The 21,931-nt window shown below is 35.8% G+C and overlaps 1 long non-coding RNA gene across 1 annotated transcript; it reads right to left on the bottom strand.

Moving 5' to 3' along the window:
• Positions 1 to 1,919: 1,919 nt before the first annotated feature.
• LOC128311692 (uncharacterized) lies at positions 1,920 to 19,938 on the bottom strand. The gene is made up of 3 exons (XR_008290188.1): positions 19,822 to 19,938; positions 11,252 to 11,332; positions 1,920 to 2,427 (listed from the first exon to the last, which is right to left on the bottom strand). It is a non-coding gene; the product is annotated as an uncharacterized LOC128311692 (long non-coding RNA).
• Between the last annotated feature and the right edge of the window lie 1,993 nt (positions 19,939 to 21,931).

Raw genomic sequence — 21,931 nt, 5'->3', positions numbered from 1 at the left:
TTTATATCCCCCCCTTCCAATGGTATGTAAAAGTTCCCTTTTCTCTTCATCCGCACCATCACTTGTTTTCTTGTCTTTTTGATAGTAGCCCTCTTTATAGGTGTGAGGCAATGTCTCATTGTGGTTTTCATTTGCATTTCCCTGATGATTAGTAATGTTGAATACCTTTTCATATACTTACTAGCCATCCGTATATCTTCTTTGAAAAAAATCTCTATTCAGGTCCTTTGCCCAGTTTTTTCAATTGGATTGTTTGTTTTTTGTTTTGTTTTATTTTGTTGCTATTGAGTTGTATGAGTTCTCTATATATTTTGGATATTAACTCTTATCAGATATATGGTTTGTGAATATTTTTCCCCATTCTGTAATTTGCCTTTTCAATTTATTGTTTCCTTTGCTGTACAGAGTTCTTTAGTTTAATGTGGTCCCACTTGTTTATTTTCATTTTTGTAGCCTGTGCTTTTAGTGTGTTATCAAAGAAATAATACCCAGGACCAATGTCTAGGATATTTTTTCCTTCTAGAAGTTTTATAGTTTCAGGCCTTATGTTTAAGTCTTTGATCCATTTTGAGGGTTTGTTTTTTTTTCTGAGTGGTATAAGACACTGTTCAAGTTTCATTCTTTCACGTGTGTACATTCAGTTTTCCCAGCATGCTTTGGGAGATATTACGGTACCTTATTTCAAGATATAGTACAAAATTGTAGCAATCAGGAAAGTATGGCAGTGACATAAAAACAAGTACATAGACCCATGGAACAGACAGAAAGCCCAGAGATAAACCCAAGAAGATACAATCAACTAATTTTTGACAAGGGCTAAAGAACACACACTGGGGAAAGGACTGCTTCTTTAGTAAATGGTAGTGGGGAATCTGGTAACACCTTCTTCATGAAACCTTTTTATATCATCACAATTCACATGTATTTATGCAATCAGTCATGAGTGCCATGAAAGAACATTGTTTACTCAGCACTAATTATTTGTCAGGGCGTAAGATACACATATAAATAAAAGCTACAGACCTTGTCCCATAGTCTAGTGACCAAAACAGACATGCAGGGAAGTCTACACATAACACAGTAGAGAAAATAAAGTGCTCTTGATGGAGGGAAGTATAGAATGCTTTAGGAACACAGAGAGATATTCAACCCAGTCTAGTGAGAAAGGAGAAAAAGTACTAGTCAGGATTCTAGGAGGAATATCTGAATTCAGTTGTAAAAGACGAGTGAGAGTCAGTTTAGGCAAAGAAGAGTGCAGTTTTCTAGGCAGAGGACACCAATAAAACGTATTCACTATACTACTGATTTGCATGGTTTTTTAATTTGTGTTTCTTAAGATTCCTTGGCCACTTGTAGAGAATGGGTGGGCGAGTCAAAGCTGGAAGCAGAGAACCACATGGAGGCTATTTGCAGTAATCTGTGTGAGAAGATTATGGCTTGGACCATGGTTGCAGAAGAAATAAAAAGACTAGGAGGGATTTGTGATATATTTTGGAAGAAGAAATAGCATAAATAGGTGATGGGTTATTTGCTGGGAAGTGAAGGAAAAATAGGAACAAAAAATCATTCCCATCAACCAGATTAACAGTGTTTTTTGGTTTTGTTTTTGTTTTAACTGAGAAAGGGCAGTTTACTGAACAATGTGTTTGGCATGAGAGAGATAATTAATAACGTGGTATTTTCATATATTTCGTGTCTCTAATAAGTAAAACAGAACCCTTAAGAGGCCTACATATGGCATGTTGTTAAAACAGTAACTCTTTTAGGGTTTAGGGAATAGTACTAAAGAAATTAACCTCATTTAGGTTATGTAACTTAGTATCAGTTATATAGTTAAGTATAGAGGGAATTCATGGTCATAAATAAATCAGGAGTACAGGGACAATTTCAACCAGGGTACATGGTTTTGCCTGAAACAGCCTTTATTCTGCTGGAATGGTGGAGGCAGAAGTTGAGAGAGGGCAATGAGGGTATCCATGCCTCTGCTTCCTGGAAGTGCCATAAGCCTGCTTGAAACTCATTGAATGGCTTTCTTTGCTCTTAGTAGAGGCTGCAAACTTCTCTCAGACCTCACACTGCACCCCAGCCATATTGATCTTTTTTCTGTTTCTCGAATAAGCCCCTTTTCATGATTCTGCAATTGCTATTTCCCCTGCCGTGAGCGCTCCTCATCCAGCTCTTTGCTGGTTTGGCTCAGTCCCATCTTGTAGGTTTCAACACAAATGCTCACTCTTCAGATCAGGTTTCCTTTAGCATTCTAGCCAACCTCGACAAGTTGTTTCTGTGTATCGTGGTGCTATCACAGTCTACGTGTTCATTTTTCATTGTTCCCGGAATGTAAGCTCCATGAAGGCAAGCTTTGGCTATCTTCTTCACTGTAGTTCGAGACCAGGCAGAAAAGGTGATGAATAAGCATTTATTATGTGTCTGAAAGATAAAGATTAAATATTATTACAAAGCAAATCAGAGGTACACTTAATATATCCTTTGATGATTTCTTCTGCTTAGAAAGCTCTTTCCATTCTTCTTTGCATGATTAACCCACATTGTTCCTCACAAATGAATTCAGGTATTACTTCTAAAAATCTCTAACTAGTTACTTTTTCTCCCCTCTTGTTAGACCAGGTTACATGCCCCTTTGTGTTCCTGGAGCATTCCATGTTCTATCAAAACCCCTTGATTTATTTTATTGTGTTATACACTCTGGATTTGTCAGGATTAAATAATCTCCATAGGTATATAAACATGCTGTGATATATATCATCTTAAAATCATTTTAATTCCCTCCTTTACTACTACATTCATTTCCAGTGGTTACCCTAGTGTATGCTTTCCTTTATAATAGAGTTTATTTTTTTTAATGTTTTTACTTACTTTTGAGAGAGCGAGAGAGAGACAGAGCACAAGTAGGGGAGGGGCAGAGAGAGAGGGAGACAGTTTCAGAAGCAGGCTCCAGGCTCTGAGCAGTCAGCACAGAGCCCAACACGGGTCTCGAACTCTTGAACTCATGATTGCAAGATCATCACCTGAGCCAAAGTCAGACGCTTAACTAAGCCACCCCGGTGCCCCTATTTTTTAAAATTTTTTAATGTTTATTTATTTTTGAGAGAGAGAGAAAGTGTGAGCAGGGAAGGGGCAAAGAGAAAGGGAGACAGAGGATCTGAAGCAGGCTCTGCACAGACAGGAGAGAGCCTGATGTGGGGCTGGAACTCACAAGCTGTGAGACCATGACCTGAACTGAAGTCAGATGCTCAACCAACTGTGTAACCTAAGAGGTTTTTATAAAGTTTATTTATTTATTTTGCAATGGGGTGGGGGGGTGTGAGCAGGCAAGGGGCAGAGAGAGATGGAGAGAGAATCCCAAGCAGGCTCCACACTGTCAGTACAGAGCCCGATGTGGGACTCCATCTCAGGAACCATGAGATTATGACCTGAGCCAAAATCAATAGTCAGTTGTTCAACCAATTGAGCCACCCAGGCACCCCTACAATAGAGGTTTGGGGTTTTTTTAAATTTTTTTAACGTTTATTTATTTTTGAGACAAAGAGAGACAGAGCATGAATGGGGGAGGGTCAGAGAGAGAGGGAGACACAGAATCTGAAGCAGGCTCCAGGCTCTGAGCTGTCAGCACAGAGCCCGACGCGGGGCTCGAACTCACGGACCGCGAGATCATGACCTGAGCCGAAGTCGGGCGCTTAACCGACTGAGCCACCCAGGCGCCCCTAGAGTTTTTTTTAAAGGGTTGCCTGTACTTCCGGTCTGCTTTCTCTCTTCCTATTTACTCTTACCACTATATCAATCCAGGTTTTTCTAAAAAAAAAAAAAATTAAAGAAACAAACATAACTCCCCAGACACTGCTCTTGTCAAGGTCACTAATGACCCCCTCATTTCTAATCCTGGAATCAATTTTCAGACTTCACCTCTATCAATATATCGGTAGTATTTTCAACCAGGGATTACCTCATTCCTAAAACACTTGGTTCATGGCCTTCAAACCACACTATTCATTGATTCTCCTACTTCATAAATGCCAGTTTCTTCTTGTGCTTCTAAAGTCTAAATGCTGAAGACCCTTATTCACTCCTTAATGAGTGAATTATTCCCAAATTCATACCTTTAATCCTAGTCTCTAATGCCATTAATTTTCTAATTAATGTTACTAGTCCTTAATTTTCACTTAACTTGCCCCAAAGTAAAGTTTTTTTTGCTCCTACAAACCTGCTTCATCTCCCATCTTCTTTATCTGAATAAATAGAATCCCCATTCTTCTAGTTGTTCTGTCCAAAGTCATTGGAGTTATATTAAATTGCTCTCTCTTTCTCACCACAGCATTCAATCCATCAACCAACCCCTTAGATTATATCTATAATGAGACTACTTTTATCCACTCCATCAGTGCCATCCTAGATGATGCAAACTTCGTCAATAGCCTGGAGCATTGCACTGCAATAACCCCCTAAATTACACTGTCAGCTTCTTTGCCTGTTTGGAGTCCACTTTCGACTCAGCAAGCACAATGAAATAATCCTCATAAAGAGAACCCTCCACTCAAAAGCCTGTAAAACATTTGATATCTCTCATAAAACATCCCCTGATTAAAAATATATATATATATGTTCTAGAGCCAGACGTGTAGGTCTAAATCATGGCTGTACCATTGTCTCCCCCTACAATTTTGGTTATTTAATTCTTCGTTGTCTCAAATTCCCATGTGTAAAATGTTAATGCATCAAGTTTGTAACATTAGTGATAGGGTTAATTGACTTAAAACCAGCAAACCTCTTAGGATGGTGTCTGGCACGAAGTGCTATATAATGTTAATTGTTTCTCATTGTTGTCTGCTGACCCTACCTGGTGTAGCCCCCAGTCACCATCTGATCTTCTCTCATTCTCTCTCTTGTTCATTTGCTCCAGTCTTGGTGATCACTTGCTATTTAACTGGCATGCCAGGAAAGTCCACTTGCAAATCTCCCTACCTATAAGATCTCATACATTTACATGGCCAACTATTGTAAATTCCTTGGCTTTCAGCTCAAAAATGTTATGAAAGGCTCCTTTGTTAATCCTCTTACACAAAGCAGTGTACCTGGTCGCATTCCATCTTCATGTGCCATTTTTTATATTGTATATTTTCAAAAGCATGTTTTCCACTGTTTGTCTGAACATTATCTATCTGTGTTAGAGTTAACTTCCATGAAGACAGAAACTTTGTTCAGTGCTCTATGCCACAAGCCTTGAGATAGTGTGGCACATAGGAAGGGAACAACAAATATTTGTTGAACTTGTCCTTCAATAATCATAAACATTTATAATTCACAGTGAGGTGTCCAGGTGACAATTAACATGTAAGAAGTCACCTTATTAGCAGGTTATAATAACAAAGCCTAAACATAATTAATCAACATTTATTGATTCTTTTTTAGATTTCACAAAATAACTAATTTGGCCATAAATTGATGAATTAGGTACTTTTCTTTCAAGAACTTAATTTCCTGGATCCTTATTGTGATTACCATTTATTCAGGTCTGAGTCCTACAAAAAGTATAATTATAGCAATTTTGAGAAAATCACAACTGTAATGGCCATATGTCCATAAGTAAGTTATTATTTAAAATATAAATTACATTTAGCAGACTCCACATAAGAAGGTAGAAGTGTGGTTCTAAAGTACACCTTCCCTGCCACCTAGAAAAAGTCATTAACTAGAATATCACTGTTACCAGGCCACATCATTCTCCTTTTTAGTTGTGTTTTTTGTTTTTTGTTTTTGTAGAGAAGACCTAGAATATGTTGAGTATTGTAGCTCTTTAGAAAGAACACTTACCACTAAGAATCTTAGGAGACTTTTTTAAATCACAAACCTACTATCCCATTGCAATCGGGAAGTGTCCCAATCTAAACTTCATGCAGAAAAGAAAAGAACATTTTTGACAAGGCAGTTTTAATTCCATAATGCCCCAGCACCTCTTCCATACTTGTCTTGCAACCTGCCCTCTTCCTCCCATCATGTGGACAGAATGGGAGAAGTGGACAGAATTTTTTTTTAATTTTTTAAGTTTTATTTATTTATTTTGAGACAGCATGTGTGCATGAGCAGGTGAGGAGCAGAGAGAAAGGGAGAGAATTCCAAGCAGGCTCCACACTGTCAGCGCTGAGCCTGACATGGGGCTCGAACTCACAAGCTAGGAGATCTAGACCTGAGCTGAGATCAAAAGTTGGATGCTTAATCGAATGAGCCACCCAGGTGCCCCAGAAGTGGACAGAACTCCAAAGAAATCTTGTTAAGAAACTTGTTATCTCAGGATAAACTGAACAATCAATACAATTAACATTGTGCTTGAAGCTTCCAAGTTATGCAAATTTTTCTTTTCAGCACTCCTCATTCCTATCAGATCCCGTGTGACATGACACTACAGGACTCTAAAGGCAACAGGAAAAACAAAGTGAAAGCTAAGGAAGCAGTATTAGTGGAGGCTCAGTTCAGAAAATATGCTCCGTTTAAGCAGCATGGACTTTAACACAAAAGAATAGTGCTTATACATGCTTTGGAAGGACTAGCAGAGAAACTTCAAAGCTAAAGACTCTGGCAAGTACACAGAACACTATAGAACCTGTGGTCCATGGGGCGCCTGGGTGGCGCAGTCGGTTAAGCATCCGACTTCAGCCAGGTCACCATCTCGCGGTCCGTGAGTTCGAGCCCCGCATCGGGCTCTGGGCTGATGGCTCAGAGCCTGGAGCCTGTTTCCGATTCTGTGTCTCCCTCTCTCTCTGCCCCTCCCCCATTCATGTTCTGTCTCTCTCTGTCCCAAAAATAAATAAACGTTGAAAAAAAAAAAAAATAGAACCTGTGGTCCAGTGAAGGTACTACTTCTGACACAATCAGTACCATGGACGGTCAGGATGCCACCATTGCACATATTAAGGTTAAGAATAAACCATAGTAGATGAGATCGGGCTCATTAGTAGATAGAATCCAAACTAATGTGCTGTTAAATATGTGACAACCGGCTGGGGTTCCCCATCTCCTCCTGGTTTAAAGTATTTGCCAGTAACTGTGGTAGATCGTCCCACCATGGCCCATTATAAGCACTGAGGTGCAATTACTAAATGTGAAGTTGTGAAGAGATGAGCAATAGTAACACACCATTATATAGTCTTTCCACAATAGACACAAGAGTGGTTAATAAGTTCAAGAGCATAGAATAGAGTAACATGCAATAATTAGGAAGTGATGAGTTTTAAGTATGTGTTACCCTGATTTTTAATATAATGCATTTAATTGTAAATTTATATATATATATATATGTGTGTGTGTGTATGTATGTATGTATTTATTTATTTATTTTATTTATTTTGTTATGTTTATTTATCTATTTTTGAGAGAGAGAAAGAGAGAGAGAATCCCAAGCTGGCTCCATGCTGTCAGCACAGAGACTGATGCGGGGCTTGAATCCACAATCTATGAGATCATGACCTGAGCTGAAACCAAAAGTCAGACACTTAACTGACTGAACCACCCAGGTGCCCCATAAATGTATATAATTTAAATTTTAATAATTACAGTATTTAAAAACCAGCTTGTACAGAACAGGGAGTAGTTTGGGTATGTGTTTGGGGCAAAAATGGGTAAGAGAAAAAAATACCTTCCCTGATAGAGATTACAGTGTAGTAGAGGCACTAAAACACAATTGTGGGAAGGAAGGAAGGAAGGAAGGAAGGAAGGAAGGAAGGAAGGAAGGAAGGAAGGAAGGAAGGAAGGAAAACAGATATCTGTAAGAACAAAGCATAATTTGAAATTGTAAAACAAGCACAGCTGAATCAGGGAGAAATCAGACCACGGATCATTCACGTTTCAGTTTGCAAATGAAGAAAGCCCTCAAGGAAGATATGGCTTTTGATGTGGACCTTAAAGTAAGAATTTGAGAGTTGGAAGAGTATGAGCCATGATTCATGATTTAAAACCACATAAACTGACCATGTAGCTTTAAGCAAAAAAGTAAATATATTACAAAGTTATTGGGAACTGAGGTAATCAATAGTTGGCTGACCCAGCTCAGAAAACAGGGAAGAAAAAAGGCAGTTTAGAAAACTGGCAAGACCCTTGCTAGGCAGCAAGAAAAATCTAGCCAGAAACCATCTGCTGTATCATTAATCCATCACCATATAAAAAACAACAACCACAAAAATATGACTTATAAATGCTTTTTAATACTTATATCACTCACCAGAGTCAATATCCTAGGCAGGAATAATCTAAAAGCATCCATTCAGTTAGTCTATGTCATGGACTAGCAGCCTGAACTCAGAAATTCAGAAGTGAAGGAGAAAAAGCAGAAACCTGCTTTGTAATATCATAAGTAAGAGAGTGAATATTGCCTCTAGTGCTTTTGGATACCAAATTTTAGTGATTTCTATTATGGAATATTGTGGTATGTATATGCACTAAAATTTTTTTTCAGTTTAAGCTGACTTTTCAGTATTTTTTAAAATGTGAACCTTGAATAATTTACATTTTGGATCCTAACCAGAGAGATATACATGGCATTGATATCTTGAATAAAAAAATACTCATTTGAAAGGCATCCTTCATTGCCTCCATAATGCTCAGCAGAAACAGAAAATTGCTATTGACAGTGTACAGTTTCTCTAGAAGAATGATGCTTAATCCAAGTTCAAAGATTTTTCTGAACAAGTAGAATATAAAAGTAAAATACTGAAAATTATACCCGTACCTCTGTGCTGTAGTCTCCAGGTTTCCATGATTAAACTGAAGGACAAAGGTGAACTGGAAATATTATCTCTGAAGTGAACTATAGCTCACTATCCATAAGAAAATGGTTTTTCAAAAATGATGCCCTTAAAGTTTTCAAACAACAGTTTATTTTCTTGTTAAATAAAGTCTAGAGTTAGCTAACAACTATCTCTTCACCATTTTCTTGACTAGAGTAGAATCAGAAAGCCTGTTGACCAACTGAAAATTATTATGCAGAGACATTATACAGATGCAACAATGATCGAACACTGACACACTTTGCTGTTTGTACCTTTTTAAAATGCTCAAATCATGTAATTTCAAATGATATTCTTTATTCAGAGGTTAAACTCTTCAATTGATTTATGTTTTCCATGTATACAGTTTTATTATAAAGATATTGGTCAGAATATATAACTTTTGTTAACTTAATTTTGATTGTTTTATAAAATGTTACTATTTTCATTTTTAATATTTATGAAATTTTTAGTTTATTGATTTAAAATTCTGAGCCCTTTTTAAAATAATGATTCTTAGGGCACCTGGGTGGCTCAGTCGATTAACTGTCAGACTCTTAATTTTGTCTCAAGGTCATGAGATCAAGCCCCATGTCTGGCACCACACTGAGCATGGAGCCTGCTTACAATTCTCTCTCTTTTCCCCTACTGCTTATTCTCTCATTCATTCATTCTCTCTCTCTCTCTTTCTCTCTCTCTCTCCCTTTCTCTCTCAAAATAATAAAATAAATAAAATAATAAAATAAAATAAAATTTATTGCACATAAATACCCAAATACTACTAATTTCATTTCACTGTAGTATTGTCAACAACCATGTTATAATGGCACTTCCCACAATGGAAGAATTCCCCCAAATAAAAATGGCTGCGTGAAGTAGAATAGGAGAAAAATTACCTGAGAAATAACAAATGTAGGATCAGAGGTAGAGAAACATACTGGGGAATGGAGTGAATTATTTAGCAGGAAGTTCAGTTGTAGAAGCCTTACTGCCTTATATTCTTTGTCACATCTATATTTTAGTCATGCAAAGCCATATTCTGGAAAAATCTGAAGTGCACTATAGACAATTTTTTTTACTGGAATTCAGATGACTTATTGATTTTAAAAAAAGCTTAGGAATGGGGCAGATGTCATTTCTGAATACTGTAGCTGACTAGATCCTATGTTTTCATCTTTATAGAAAGTGTACAGACACAACATGGACCATGCAACCAACCATATGTACAGACTAATTGCATCAGAGTCCAGTTGAGTCAGCAGTTTATGATCTTTATCATGAAATGTTTAATTATGCTGAAACCTTGCCAGGAAAGTGAAAGTTATCAGAGGATCGTACAAGGTAAAAGAGTATGTTTCAAATACAAAACAAAACAAGTGATTACATGTATTAATTCTTCAGGCAAGTGGTAGGAAATGATTTTAATGACCACTCAGGAATGAATAAGAAAATATTTTTTTAACATGATCTCATACCAAACCATTGGTTTTCCATAAGAAGGCTAACTAGTAATCCAAAATAATAAAATCTTAATAACAATAATAACACTCGAAACTTTGCTATTCACTGAATAGTAGTTCTATTATTGTCTCAATTTAGCATTACAATATGCAGTCTGCTAGCAACACATAAAAGCCATTGTCAGTAGATGAAATATTATACAATCACTTTGTGGAGGAAAACCCCTGTCAGGTAAAGATTCTACTCAGTTTTACAGATCTTAATGTGCATATAGTAATTCCTTCATGGAGGCTCAATTGCAACAGCATAAAGTCATTTTTCTCAAGCAATCAAACACATTCAGCTAAATGAGACGGAGGATGTTGTTCAATTCTGAATTTGAGCTGGAGAAGAATTAGTAATCTTACTTCACATAAAATTACCAACTTTTAAGACCATTTATAGCTAAAATCTTGGTTTTAAATCCAAATGAAGAGCCATGGATCCTTGATACCATACTTTCTATACCTTGATGCAATACTTGAAGTTTCCTGAATGAGAGAAGAGAAAATGTTCCAGTGATATTTGAAACTACTTAGAGGACTCCTATTCAGTAGGGAAGTGGCAACAGCTGAAGACTGACAGTGCTAGAGCAGCAGCATCTGATTTGAGACAGAATTATTCCATTTGAAGAGCAAAACTAGGAATAAGTGATACTTGACTGACACATTAGAACCTTATATCTTTTTTAAAAAACCACTTCAGTAACTTTGCAGCATCTAACCATACTTGCTGCCAACATTCTCCATCAGCAAAATAGCACCTCATTTACATAATAAGAATGCCATCAAGAAATGTATGAAACATTACCTTAAAAGACAGGTAACTTGGAATCAAGTTTCCCTCTTCGTACCTACAGTTATGTGACCAAATCTCACCAAATATTTGCAAGCCTTAGGGGCTACATATACAGACTAGAAGCAATAACACTCCTGTCCCTGAATATAGATTGGACTGGAAATAATAATAACTTCTGGTACCTGAATATAAATGGAACTGGATGTTCTCTTGGGGTTCTTTCACTGATGAGATTCTTGATTCTGTGATTCAGTATGTTCATGCTCCCATAGAAATGAAAGAAAATTAAATTATTTTTCACCCTCTTACCTGCGACACCAATGAATTAAATACTATCATTTTAATTATAATAAAACGACCATTTTGAGCATTCACAATATGCCAAGCGCTGTGTTAAGCAGCATCAATTAATTTGATCCTCGGTACGTTGCTGAGAGATTGCTGTTCATTTCCCCATTTCACAGATGACGAACTAAACATTAAAAGGATTCAGAAATGTGTCGGAGGATATATATGTTCTGAGTAATAAACTGATTTAAACCTGGGTGTCTCAGGTGCCAAAGTGCTACCTTTCCTCTTTGTGGTGGTTTCTCGTGCTTATTACCACAGAAAGACTTGAGCTGCTGCAACAGGCAATATACATTTTTGCTTCAATGAGTTAGGAGGATTCCACTTTTGCCCTCATCTTACAAACGATTTTCTGCTTAGAAAAATTGCAACAGCCTGGTGTGGTACTTTTACCTTTTCTAAAACAATGTCACATGTATATTATTATCCTGGAAACTATTTTTTGCCAGATATCGCGACTGTCCCATTTGTCGTAAAAATATTACAAGTACAATAAAGAAAAGATAAATGACTTTTCCAGAGTCAGGGAGTGTTGATGGTGTGGTAGAACAAGATTTGCACAGTGCCGGTTACCTTCCAGGTCTCTTCCCAGTGCTTCATAAATTTTTACTCCCTGGTCTTCTGCAGATTTTGACCTTTGCCGAGTTCCACACTCAGCGGTAACAGCAACGGCAAGCCCTGAAGTGGTAATGTGTGGCACATAGGCTCCGCAAAAACCTTTTTCCAGTGAGTCATACTAGCCAGTGAAGATCCATCCAGATTTGTGACAGACATCCAGAAGAAAAGTAGGTGGAGTTGAATATCATGTAGAAGCCCGGAGTGAAAAAGCATCTGGGAAACATTTTTATATGTATTTGGTAACTATTTCTAAGCAAGAATCCAAGACATTTTGTCAAGTTGAAGATTAATAGTATCTAAAATGAAAACAAAAATAAAAAGATGGGCAAGCAACCTGTTCAAAGAGATGTTGCAGACAGGAAGACAGCGCCTGGGTAATGGCAACAGCTGAGTCTCCACGAGGCTGCTGCTGCTGTTACATGTTGAGGGTACAGGTGTCTAGTGGCCATCTATGCAGAGGCAGTGTAGCTTGGAGAGAGGAAATCCATTGCACTCACTACCTGGGTAGCTTGCTCAGCATTCGATCTTCCTTTTACCCCTTCAAATAATTCATCTCACCTGTAATTTTCTCTGGTTTCAAAAATTGGGTTAAAATACGGCACGATGGCCAAGATGATCACTCACTGTCATGTTTAAGAACATTAAGGCCTCATAAACTCTAATGAATTATGATCATTAAGAAATCTAAGAGTTAATGGTAATGCCAACTAACATCTATGGAGACCTACTATTTGCCAGGGATCATACTTAATGTCTTAGGCGACTAGTGCATGAAAACAGTATTTTGTAGGGAAGGAAAATGAGTTATACAGACCTTAAGTCTTTGCCTACAGTCACACAGATGATAATGAGAAGAACCAGCGTATGAACTATAAGCTGGGCTCTAGACTCTGAACTCCACTACTGCACTAAAAGCAGCTTCTTCTCACAGAGCATTTCCTATGTGTCAAGAACTAGGCCAACCACATTATTGTATCTCATCCTTGTATTTATTATTATTCCCATTTTCCCGATGAGGAAACAGAGACTTAGAGAAATGATCTGAATTATTCATTTAACACAGTTGGTTCATAGTGGAACCCAGATAAAATCTATTTTTGTTTTGCTTTTGTTTGCTTGTCCATTGCCATATCCATCTAAGCACGTATGCACTTTGTCATGTTGCCTCTTGTTGGAGAGCAGCACTACAAAGTAACAGAGAAGAAAAGATCTATTCTTGCCCCTTCTTTGTTCACCTAGAAACTGAGGCTCAAAATGAATAGGAACTAACTCAAGATCATACAACTATTGACTGCAAAGCAGTGACAAAATCTTTCAATTTATCCAGACATCAATCAAGTAGATGATCCTTCCTTTCTTATTCTTTCTGACCTTTTCTCATTAGGTTGTATCTATTATGAGGCATTCAACTTAGAATTCTATGGTAGTACTTATGGTTATTGTCATTATTTTGTGTTTAAAGAGAAAATTTCTCTCTGAGGAGCAAGTTTCACCTATATTATTTTTTAATCACCTGAAAAAAATTAAAAATCCATGAAGGGAAGGCAGTGTTCATTTTCTTCTCACATCTGGGTTCTGAGTCTACATTGAATTTTAAAAGATAGACTCTGTCAACTTAATTACTCATCTAATCAAACCAATACCTTGTTGAAAAATGTTTGGACAGATTTATGTATAATGAGGTTCATCCCAAAGATTGAATGCCCCAGCAAGGTTTGTTTCATATGAGAATTTCTAATATTTGTAGCGCATATTTGGGCATATTCATAGCATCTTCAGTTGAAAGCACTGGAAAGTAAAAATCTATCCCTCAAGTATACTCTTACTTTCATAGAGTAGTTTTGTTCGCAAAACCACAGGACAAGTTTGTGGCAGAGTCAAATTATTTGTTTTTAATATTCGTCTTTAGTCAGTAAGGACTCAAACCTGCACAAGGTTGGATAGCAGGTAGGAGTTCTTGACCCAAAGGATGTTGTGGAGATGGTTAATAGCAAATAGCAGTAATAACAAAGTGTTTCTAGAATAAGGGAGAAAGATAGCCAAAAAATATACTGCCTAATTTATACAATAAAAAGAGATCAAAGATGGATAATATGGAGACTAAGGATAGCTACCTTAGTAACGATGTCTTGCAGTTTCTTGATGTGAGTCAGTTCATAGACTTGGAACACACCGACTAAACAAGAGGCTAGCTATCCAGAAGGAATCCCCACCATGCAATTATATCCAGTAATGTTTCCCCCATATCTCCCCAAAAAGGATATTTAGCCATTTAGTCAGATATTCATACTATGTGAAAAGATGAACCCTCCAACAGTCCCATGACTATTAGACATAGGGAATCAGAAACCATTAGCACCACCACAGCTTGTGGTAGAGATCAAATCAAGATGTGGATAGATAATGAAAAATTTACATGATTGTATCTACTGCTTTGTCCCCCCTTTATTTAAATTAGAAAGTACATAGAAAGTTTAGCTCTCCCGTGTCAAGTATATCATAATTTTCAGTTCTAGAAACCATATAAACCATAAAGAGGTGTCTAAGGGGAAAATATAATTACTTAGGTTAGAATTTTTTAATAAATGTTTTCTGCAATACTACCATGAACTATTCTTTTTAATATAGAAATACAATTTTATTTTTGAATTTTGATATATATAGTGATCTTATTAAATTCACTTATTCTAAAACTGCTTATTAGTTATTTTGGATTTTCTAGGTAAATGATCACATCATCTGTAAATAGACTTTTATTTATTTATTTTTTAATTATTTTTAATGTTTATTCTTTGAGAGACAGAGACACAGAGTGTGAGCAGTGCGGGGTACTGGAGAGAGGGAGACACAGAATCCGAACCAGGTTCCAGGCTTTGAGGTGTCAGCACAGAGCCCTACACAGGGCTTGAACTCACAAACCACAAGATCATGACCTAAGCCAAAATCAGACACTTAATCAACTGAGCCACCCAGGCACCCCAAGACTTTTATTTCTGATCTCAGAGTAAAAGCCTTTGGTATTTTACTATTAAATAAGATATATGCTGTAGGCTTTTTGTTGTTGTTTAATTGTTTTTAATGTTTATTTATATTTGAGAGAGAGAGAGAGAGAGAGAGAGAGAGAGAGAGAGTCTGAGTGGGAGAGGGGCAGAGAGAGAGGGAGACACAGAATCCAAAGCAGGCTCCAGGCTCTGAGCTGTCAGCACAGAGCCCGATGCGAGACCTGAACCCACAGACCATAAGATCATGACCTGAGCTGAAGTCAAACACTTAACTGACTGAGCCACCCAGGTGCCCCGATGCTGTAGACTTTTTATAGACTTTTTTTTTTTTTTTTTGCCGTGAACTCTTAATAATAAGTATTGGGAAATTGGAAGTGGTGGACCTCAGGTCAAATGTTTGAATAAACTTTTAATTGTTTATTTGACCTCAGGTCAAATGTTTGAATAAACTTTTAATTTAAATGTATTTAAATATTAAATACATTAAATATTAAATACATTAAATACATTAATTAATTACAATTACATTAATTATTAATGTAATAATATGTAATTATAATATTAATTATATTAATTAATATATAATTAATTAATTATATATTAATAATATTAATATATAATATATAATTATAATATGTAAATATAATAGTAATATGTAATATGTAATATGTAATAATATGTAATATGTAATGTATTAATTATGTAATTATTAATTACAATACATTAATTAATTAATGTAATTAATACATTAATTTATTAAATACATTTATTTATAGTAACTATCTCAAATCATAAATATGCAGTTGTGCATTAAATTTTTCCATGAGACCATAGAGCATGTTATATCTGCTAGAGTGCCATAGATATGTATTTGGAGAAATATCAGCCCAAGAAATGACGTAATTAGTAAAACAGCTACATCACAGGAAACCAAAAATGAGAGAATTGAAGTTATATGGACATGCTGGTGAGGGTCTTTGATTGTCAGAATGGGATATTAGAATTATTCTCCAGAATGATAAAATTTTACCACAGGATTTGGGAAAGCAGAAGGAATGATAAGATCAATATGAGGGAGGGAGAGGGTAGCTTTGTCATGTCATGACAAATTGGTTGAGTGGCTGAGGTGTAAGGAATTAGCATAGAAAAGGTACAACTCAAAAAAAATTTTATGAGTTAAAGGCAGTATTTCACTTTAAGTAAAAGTAAAGAGAGACATTTATTGATTAATCCTTATTTTATGTGGTCTCAATTGAGGAGTCCATCAGAATGTCCATGAAAATTAAAATATACTGTGGAGTATAATTGGAAATATATGGATAAGATTCCCTCTACCATTCTCTTTGTCTCCATTGACAGTGGTCAAGAGGAAACTCAGTGTCCCCAACATGTTCCAAAAAAAGATTTGCTTCCCTGGCTTTCACACCACCATTGGCAGCATGGAAGGGAAGCCCCAGAACTTTATGTTCTTCTGTCAAGACTTCCACCTTTTCCTCCTTCATAAAATGTATCTTCTTGCCACCATTAATTCTGCCTGGAAATTTTCATTATGACATCAATCCCTGTAACAGTCAATAGTCACCAAAAGAAGCCTAGAGTATCCCTCTTCCGCAGACTATAATCATAAGGTGTCATGGGCAGTAAAACAACTCACCTTAGGGTGAGCACTGCCTTTCATCCTTCCCTGATTTATTTTCTGTTCAGCACTTAATCCCATCTGATATAATTTATAATTTACCTATTTAGTGATTTCTCTCTCTCTCTTTCTCTGTCTCCTCTATAATAAAATCTCCTTGAGGGAAAGAAATTTTTTTTTCTAATTTTTTCTGTCTAATTTTTTAAGTCTAAACAGTTTCTAACACATAAGAACCACACATATTTAATGAATAAACAAATAAATGAATGCTCTACTATCCTCCATATTATCAACTAACATGAAGCCTGACTAAAGAGGATTCATGGATTCTTCTAAGTAGTATTGTTCTATATTTCCTCTGTATTCCAAGAATACTATATGAAAATTCTGTACATCTTATTCTTATTTGTTTCTTTACAAATAATGTCTTTAGGAAAAAAAAACTCCTTGTGGAGAAAGATCATGTTTATCTCTATATCTCCAGGCTCTTTGGCAGAGTCTGTCATATATTTCTTAAACTGGTGAATGAATATATAAAAATAAATGAGGAAAATGATGTCTGAGTTAATAGAAAAAGAACTTTCCTTCCATTTTTAATAGTAATGTAAAGATACACAATGATCTGGAAAAGAAAAACAACATTACTCGCAGTTAAAGAAATCTAGTATCTTTAAAGTCTCTACTCCTTTGTCAGTATTCCCAGATCTTTATAATCAGATATTCTCCAAAGTCATGCAGGCCACTTCCACTTTTGTGGTCTAGTGGTATCAGAAAGGGGAGGGCATGGGGGGATGGGCAAAATGAGTGAAGGGGGTGGGAGGTACAGCCTCCAGTTATGGAATGAATAAGTTATGGGTAGAACAGGTATAGCATATTGTAATTATGTACAGCTATTGTAATAGTGTTATATGCTGACAGATGGTAGTTACACTTGTGTTGAGTCTAGTATGAAATAGAAACTTTTTGAATCACAATGTTGTATATCTGAAAATAATTTAAAATTGTGTATCAACTCTACTTAAATTAAAAAATAATTAAAAAGGAGAATATGCCAAACAGGCTATAAAAGTTTTAGAAATTTACACTCAATGCATTAATATATTTAAAACAAAATACAATGGAATATATAGAATGTATAAAACAATATGAAGACATAAAAATATATACACATGGACAAGGAAAAGAAGATAACTTGAAAAACACATTCATTTTCAGGATGGTCTCCTCAAAAATTTTTCTTCTTGGAGGATTTCATAGTAAGTTTAACAAACACAGATGAAATTTTAAATAAAAAAAATAGTAAGTTAAAAAGTATGTTACAGATACCATGGTAAATTTTACATATAATAAATTCTTTAACATGTACGATATAAATTAACTAGGCTATGCACAAGAAAATTAGAGAATTTGTGAAAAATATGAATTCACAGTAAATATAAAGTGTTGTTCCAAACTAGCACATACATATGAGTATATACAATGAAGATATTATGTTATTTGGTAAGTATATATCTCTGGCTCAATATGTAATTCCCTTGGAGAGAGCATTAATAATCCACATTTTAGGCCTGTTATTGTCATTGTCATGGTTTAATGTCCTGACCGTAATGCAAGAGTAAGCCACAAGACATGCAGAATCAAGGCAGAAGTAATATTAATCTTCCTAAGATTTATGACCCTGCCATGTGGGAATTGTATGGGAATAATTCAGAATGAAATAAGGAGTTAAAAAAAAAAGAGAGAGAGAGGGAGAGAGAAAGAAACTTGAATCCGTTCTGTAAGTGAAGTAATCTAGGATAGTTTGAGACTCAAGAAGGATTTGCGAGGTATCTATTAGCTAACATAAATCCAGGGAATCTAAGGTAAAGACCCTGATATTTGGAGAGTATGGAGCTGGACATGATGCATAGGAATTATAAATGAAGTCTGTACGTATTTCTTACTGTCTTGAGCAGAGCCATCCAGATGTCAGACCTCCTCCCAAATATCTGGTTGATGTGTAACCCCAGCTAAATTGGGTATATAATCCAACATTTCTTGGGAGAATAACCTTAAATTGCTTGAAGTGATATTAATGTTTCCTTGATGGGAAAATATGTTTCCTTAGTGGGCAAATCCATTTAATTTTAACTAAATTATAAAAATTTAGAAGTAATAGAGCTATAATTTTAAAGTTCTTATGTTAAGCTTAAGAACAATTAGTGAGTCTGTATGTACACATATATAAATTTGTATATATTACTGTTTAATAGAAAATTATACATTATAACACCTAATAATATATGATGATAATTAAAATATTTAAGTAAATGATGAAACTTTTTATTTTAATGTGAAAGTTTACAGAATTACTAAATTTGATAACAGTATTGAGTATAGAAATTAGTATACTTATAACTTTTTTTTTTTTTTTTTTTTTTGCTTGAGAGAGAGAGAGAGAGTATGTGCAAGGAAGGGGCAGAAGGAGAGAACCTTCAGCAGGATCCACGCATGGCACAGAGCCCATTTTGGGGCTTCATTTCATGACTGTGAGATCATGACCTGAGCCAAAATCAAGAATCAAACACTTAACTGACAGAGCCACCCAGGTGCCTCAGCACACTTATGCCTTTAATCTATTGGATTTATAAGACTCATTTAAGTACTTGGAGAGGTACTATTTGTTAAGTAGTTGAAGTACTAAAGGAGAAAAGTTGATTAAAGCTGATCGTTAAAATTTGATAGGTTTATTAAATAGAATGATAACATGTGTAAGTGAAAACTAAAAGTTTAAGGGTTAATAGGTTCTAAAATTTGAATATAAAGCAAGTATTAACCTCAAATGCTAGAATAGCTACAAATTTTACGTTCTGTGCACAAAAGCCACCCTCAAGGACACCAAAAATATTTCCCAATGATAATAAATGTGAAATTTGGCAAACTTTGTAATATGTTCTTACAGCCCTAAGATGCTTACAAATTTTTCTCATTCTGAGTACCAGATTCCTGACTGGTAATTAATCAAATTCCACAAAGTAAAATTACCTACATTTTGCTGCTTGTAACTTGAAGAACATTTGACTCTATAATCCAAAACTGGTGATCTACTTTTTAATACATAACTTTTATACCAGAAGGAAGAAAATAACTATAAAAATATAATTATTACCTAGCTGCATTCTCAAAGAGGAGCAGAGTTACCAGGGTAAGTAGTTGTTCCTTAAGGAGATACCTAGGTATGTAGTGACATCAGCAAGATGACCAAATAAAACCTCCTTTGTTTGTGTCCCATTCTTGACACTATTTGACATTACTAATCATCTTGAAAATGCAAATCCAAATCACAATGACCTGACACATCACACTCACTTAATAAGACAAAAAAGCTGTTGGTGAGGATGTCTAGGAAACCTGTGCATCTTTGGTTGGAAATGTAACCAACCAAATGGTTGTTACAACCTCCTGGAAATAGTATGAAGGGTTCTCAAAAAATCAAAAATAGAACTACCATGTGATCCAGCAATCAGTCACACTTTGGGGTGTGTTTCAAAGGAAATGAAATCACTATCTCAAAGAGATATCTGCATTCAATGTTCATTGCAGCTTAATTCACAATAACCAAGACATGGGAACAATCTAAGTTTCCATCAGTGAATAAATGGATAAATAAGATGTGGCATATATAAACAATGGAATATTATTTTGCCAAAATGAAGGAATACATCCATTTGCAACAGTATGGATATATCTTGAGTGTATTATGCTAAGTGAAATAAGTCAGACAAGGACAGATACTGTGTGATATCACTTATATTTGAAATCTTAACAACAACAACAAAAAAGCTGAACTCATAGAAATAGTAGAATGGTGATTTTCAACAGCAAGACGGTAGGGGAAATGGGGAGATATTGGTTAAAGGGTAGAGATCTCCAGTGATAAGGTGATTAAGTTCTGGAGACCTAATGTACACCATGTTGTTTAAAGTTAATAATACAAGGGGACTGGGTGGCTCAATTGGTTAAGTGCCACCTTCAGGTCAGGTCATGATCTCATGGTTTGTTAGTTTGAGCCCCGCATCAGGCTCTGTGCTGACAGCATAAAGCCTGGAGCCTGCTTCAGATTCGGTGTCTCCCTCTCTCTGCCCGTCCCCCACTTACACTCTGTGTCTCTCTTGTTCTCTATCAAAAGTAAACATTAAAAAAATTTCCTTCTAAAGTTAATATTGTATTATATATGTAAAAGTTGCTAAGAGACTTGATCTTAAATGTTTTCACTACAAAAAAGGAGTAGTTGCTACACCAGGGTGGCTCAGTCATTTAAGTATTCCATTCTTGATTTCAACTCAGGTCATGATCTCATGGTTTGTGGGTTTGAGCCCTACATCAGGCTCTGCACCTACAGCTCAGAGCCTGCTTGGGATCCATTCTCTCCCTGTGTCTGCCCTGCCCCAACCTGTGCTTTCTCTGTCTCTCAAATAAAAACTTTAATTTTTTAAAAAAATAATTTATATAAAAAAACAAAATAAGGGTAGTTATGTGAAGTGATAGATGGGTTAACTAGTCTTTGGTGGTAATCATATACACATGATCAATTCATCACCTGTACAAATCAAATTAATGCAATATTATATGTCGATTATATATCAATACAACTGTATGAGTGGGTAGAAAACACCTAGATGGATTGCTACTTAGTTATACAAGGTGATTATTATCCTGTCTTGTCTCCTACAAAATGTGAAAGGGGCTAGGAGCAACAGAAATCAATAAAATGTCACGAATGACAAATAGCAGACATTTGGAGTTTTAGAGAAAAAAATAGGAAAAAAATAGAGGGAGAGTGGGTCAAATAAACATGGTATCAGGCAGGGCTATAAGGAATGTAGCTGTGAAAAAAATTTGTGAAAGGGATGGACAGAAAACTGTGGCAGGTATGGCCAAGGGGCCGAAGCATTGAGTTGCGTAGTCACTTTTAAGTTATGACCTGTTCTGTGCTGTGCTAAAATTTACCTTGATTATTTTATAATATTTAGTGAAACACTTTTGTCTAAAGTAGTATTACCAGTGGCTCTGGGGTCTGAAGAAAGGGAGATTTTTCATGCTTGGAGATATTAAAAAAAAAAAAAAAAAAAAAAAAAAAAACAAAGAGAAAAAGTACAATACTAGAATATAAAATTGAGAATTAAGTAGAAGCCAGAAATTTGATCAAGGTGTGCTTCCCAAACCCACACAAGACGCTGGAGAGGTGCCTGGACTTTCCGTATGAAGTACAGTGGGAA

Source organism: Acinonyx jubatus, chromosome D1, assembly GCF_027475565.1.
Source record: "Acinonyx jubatus isolate Ajub_Pintada_27869175 chromosome D1, VMU_Ajub_asm_v1.0, whole genome shotgun sequence".
Classification (NCBI taxonomy): domain Eukaryota; kingdom Metazoa; phylum Chordata; class Mammalia; order Carnivora; family Felidae; genus Acinonyx; species Acinonyx jubatus.
Note: the sequence above shows the minus strand (reverse complement) of the source record. Positions and strands in the feature narration are given on the sequence as shown.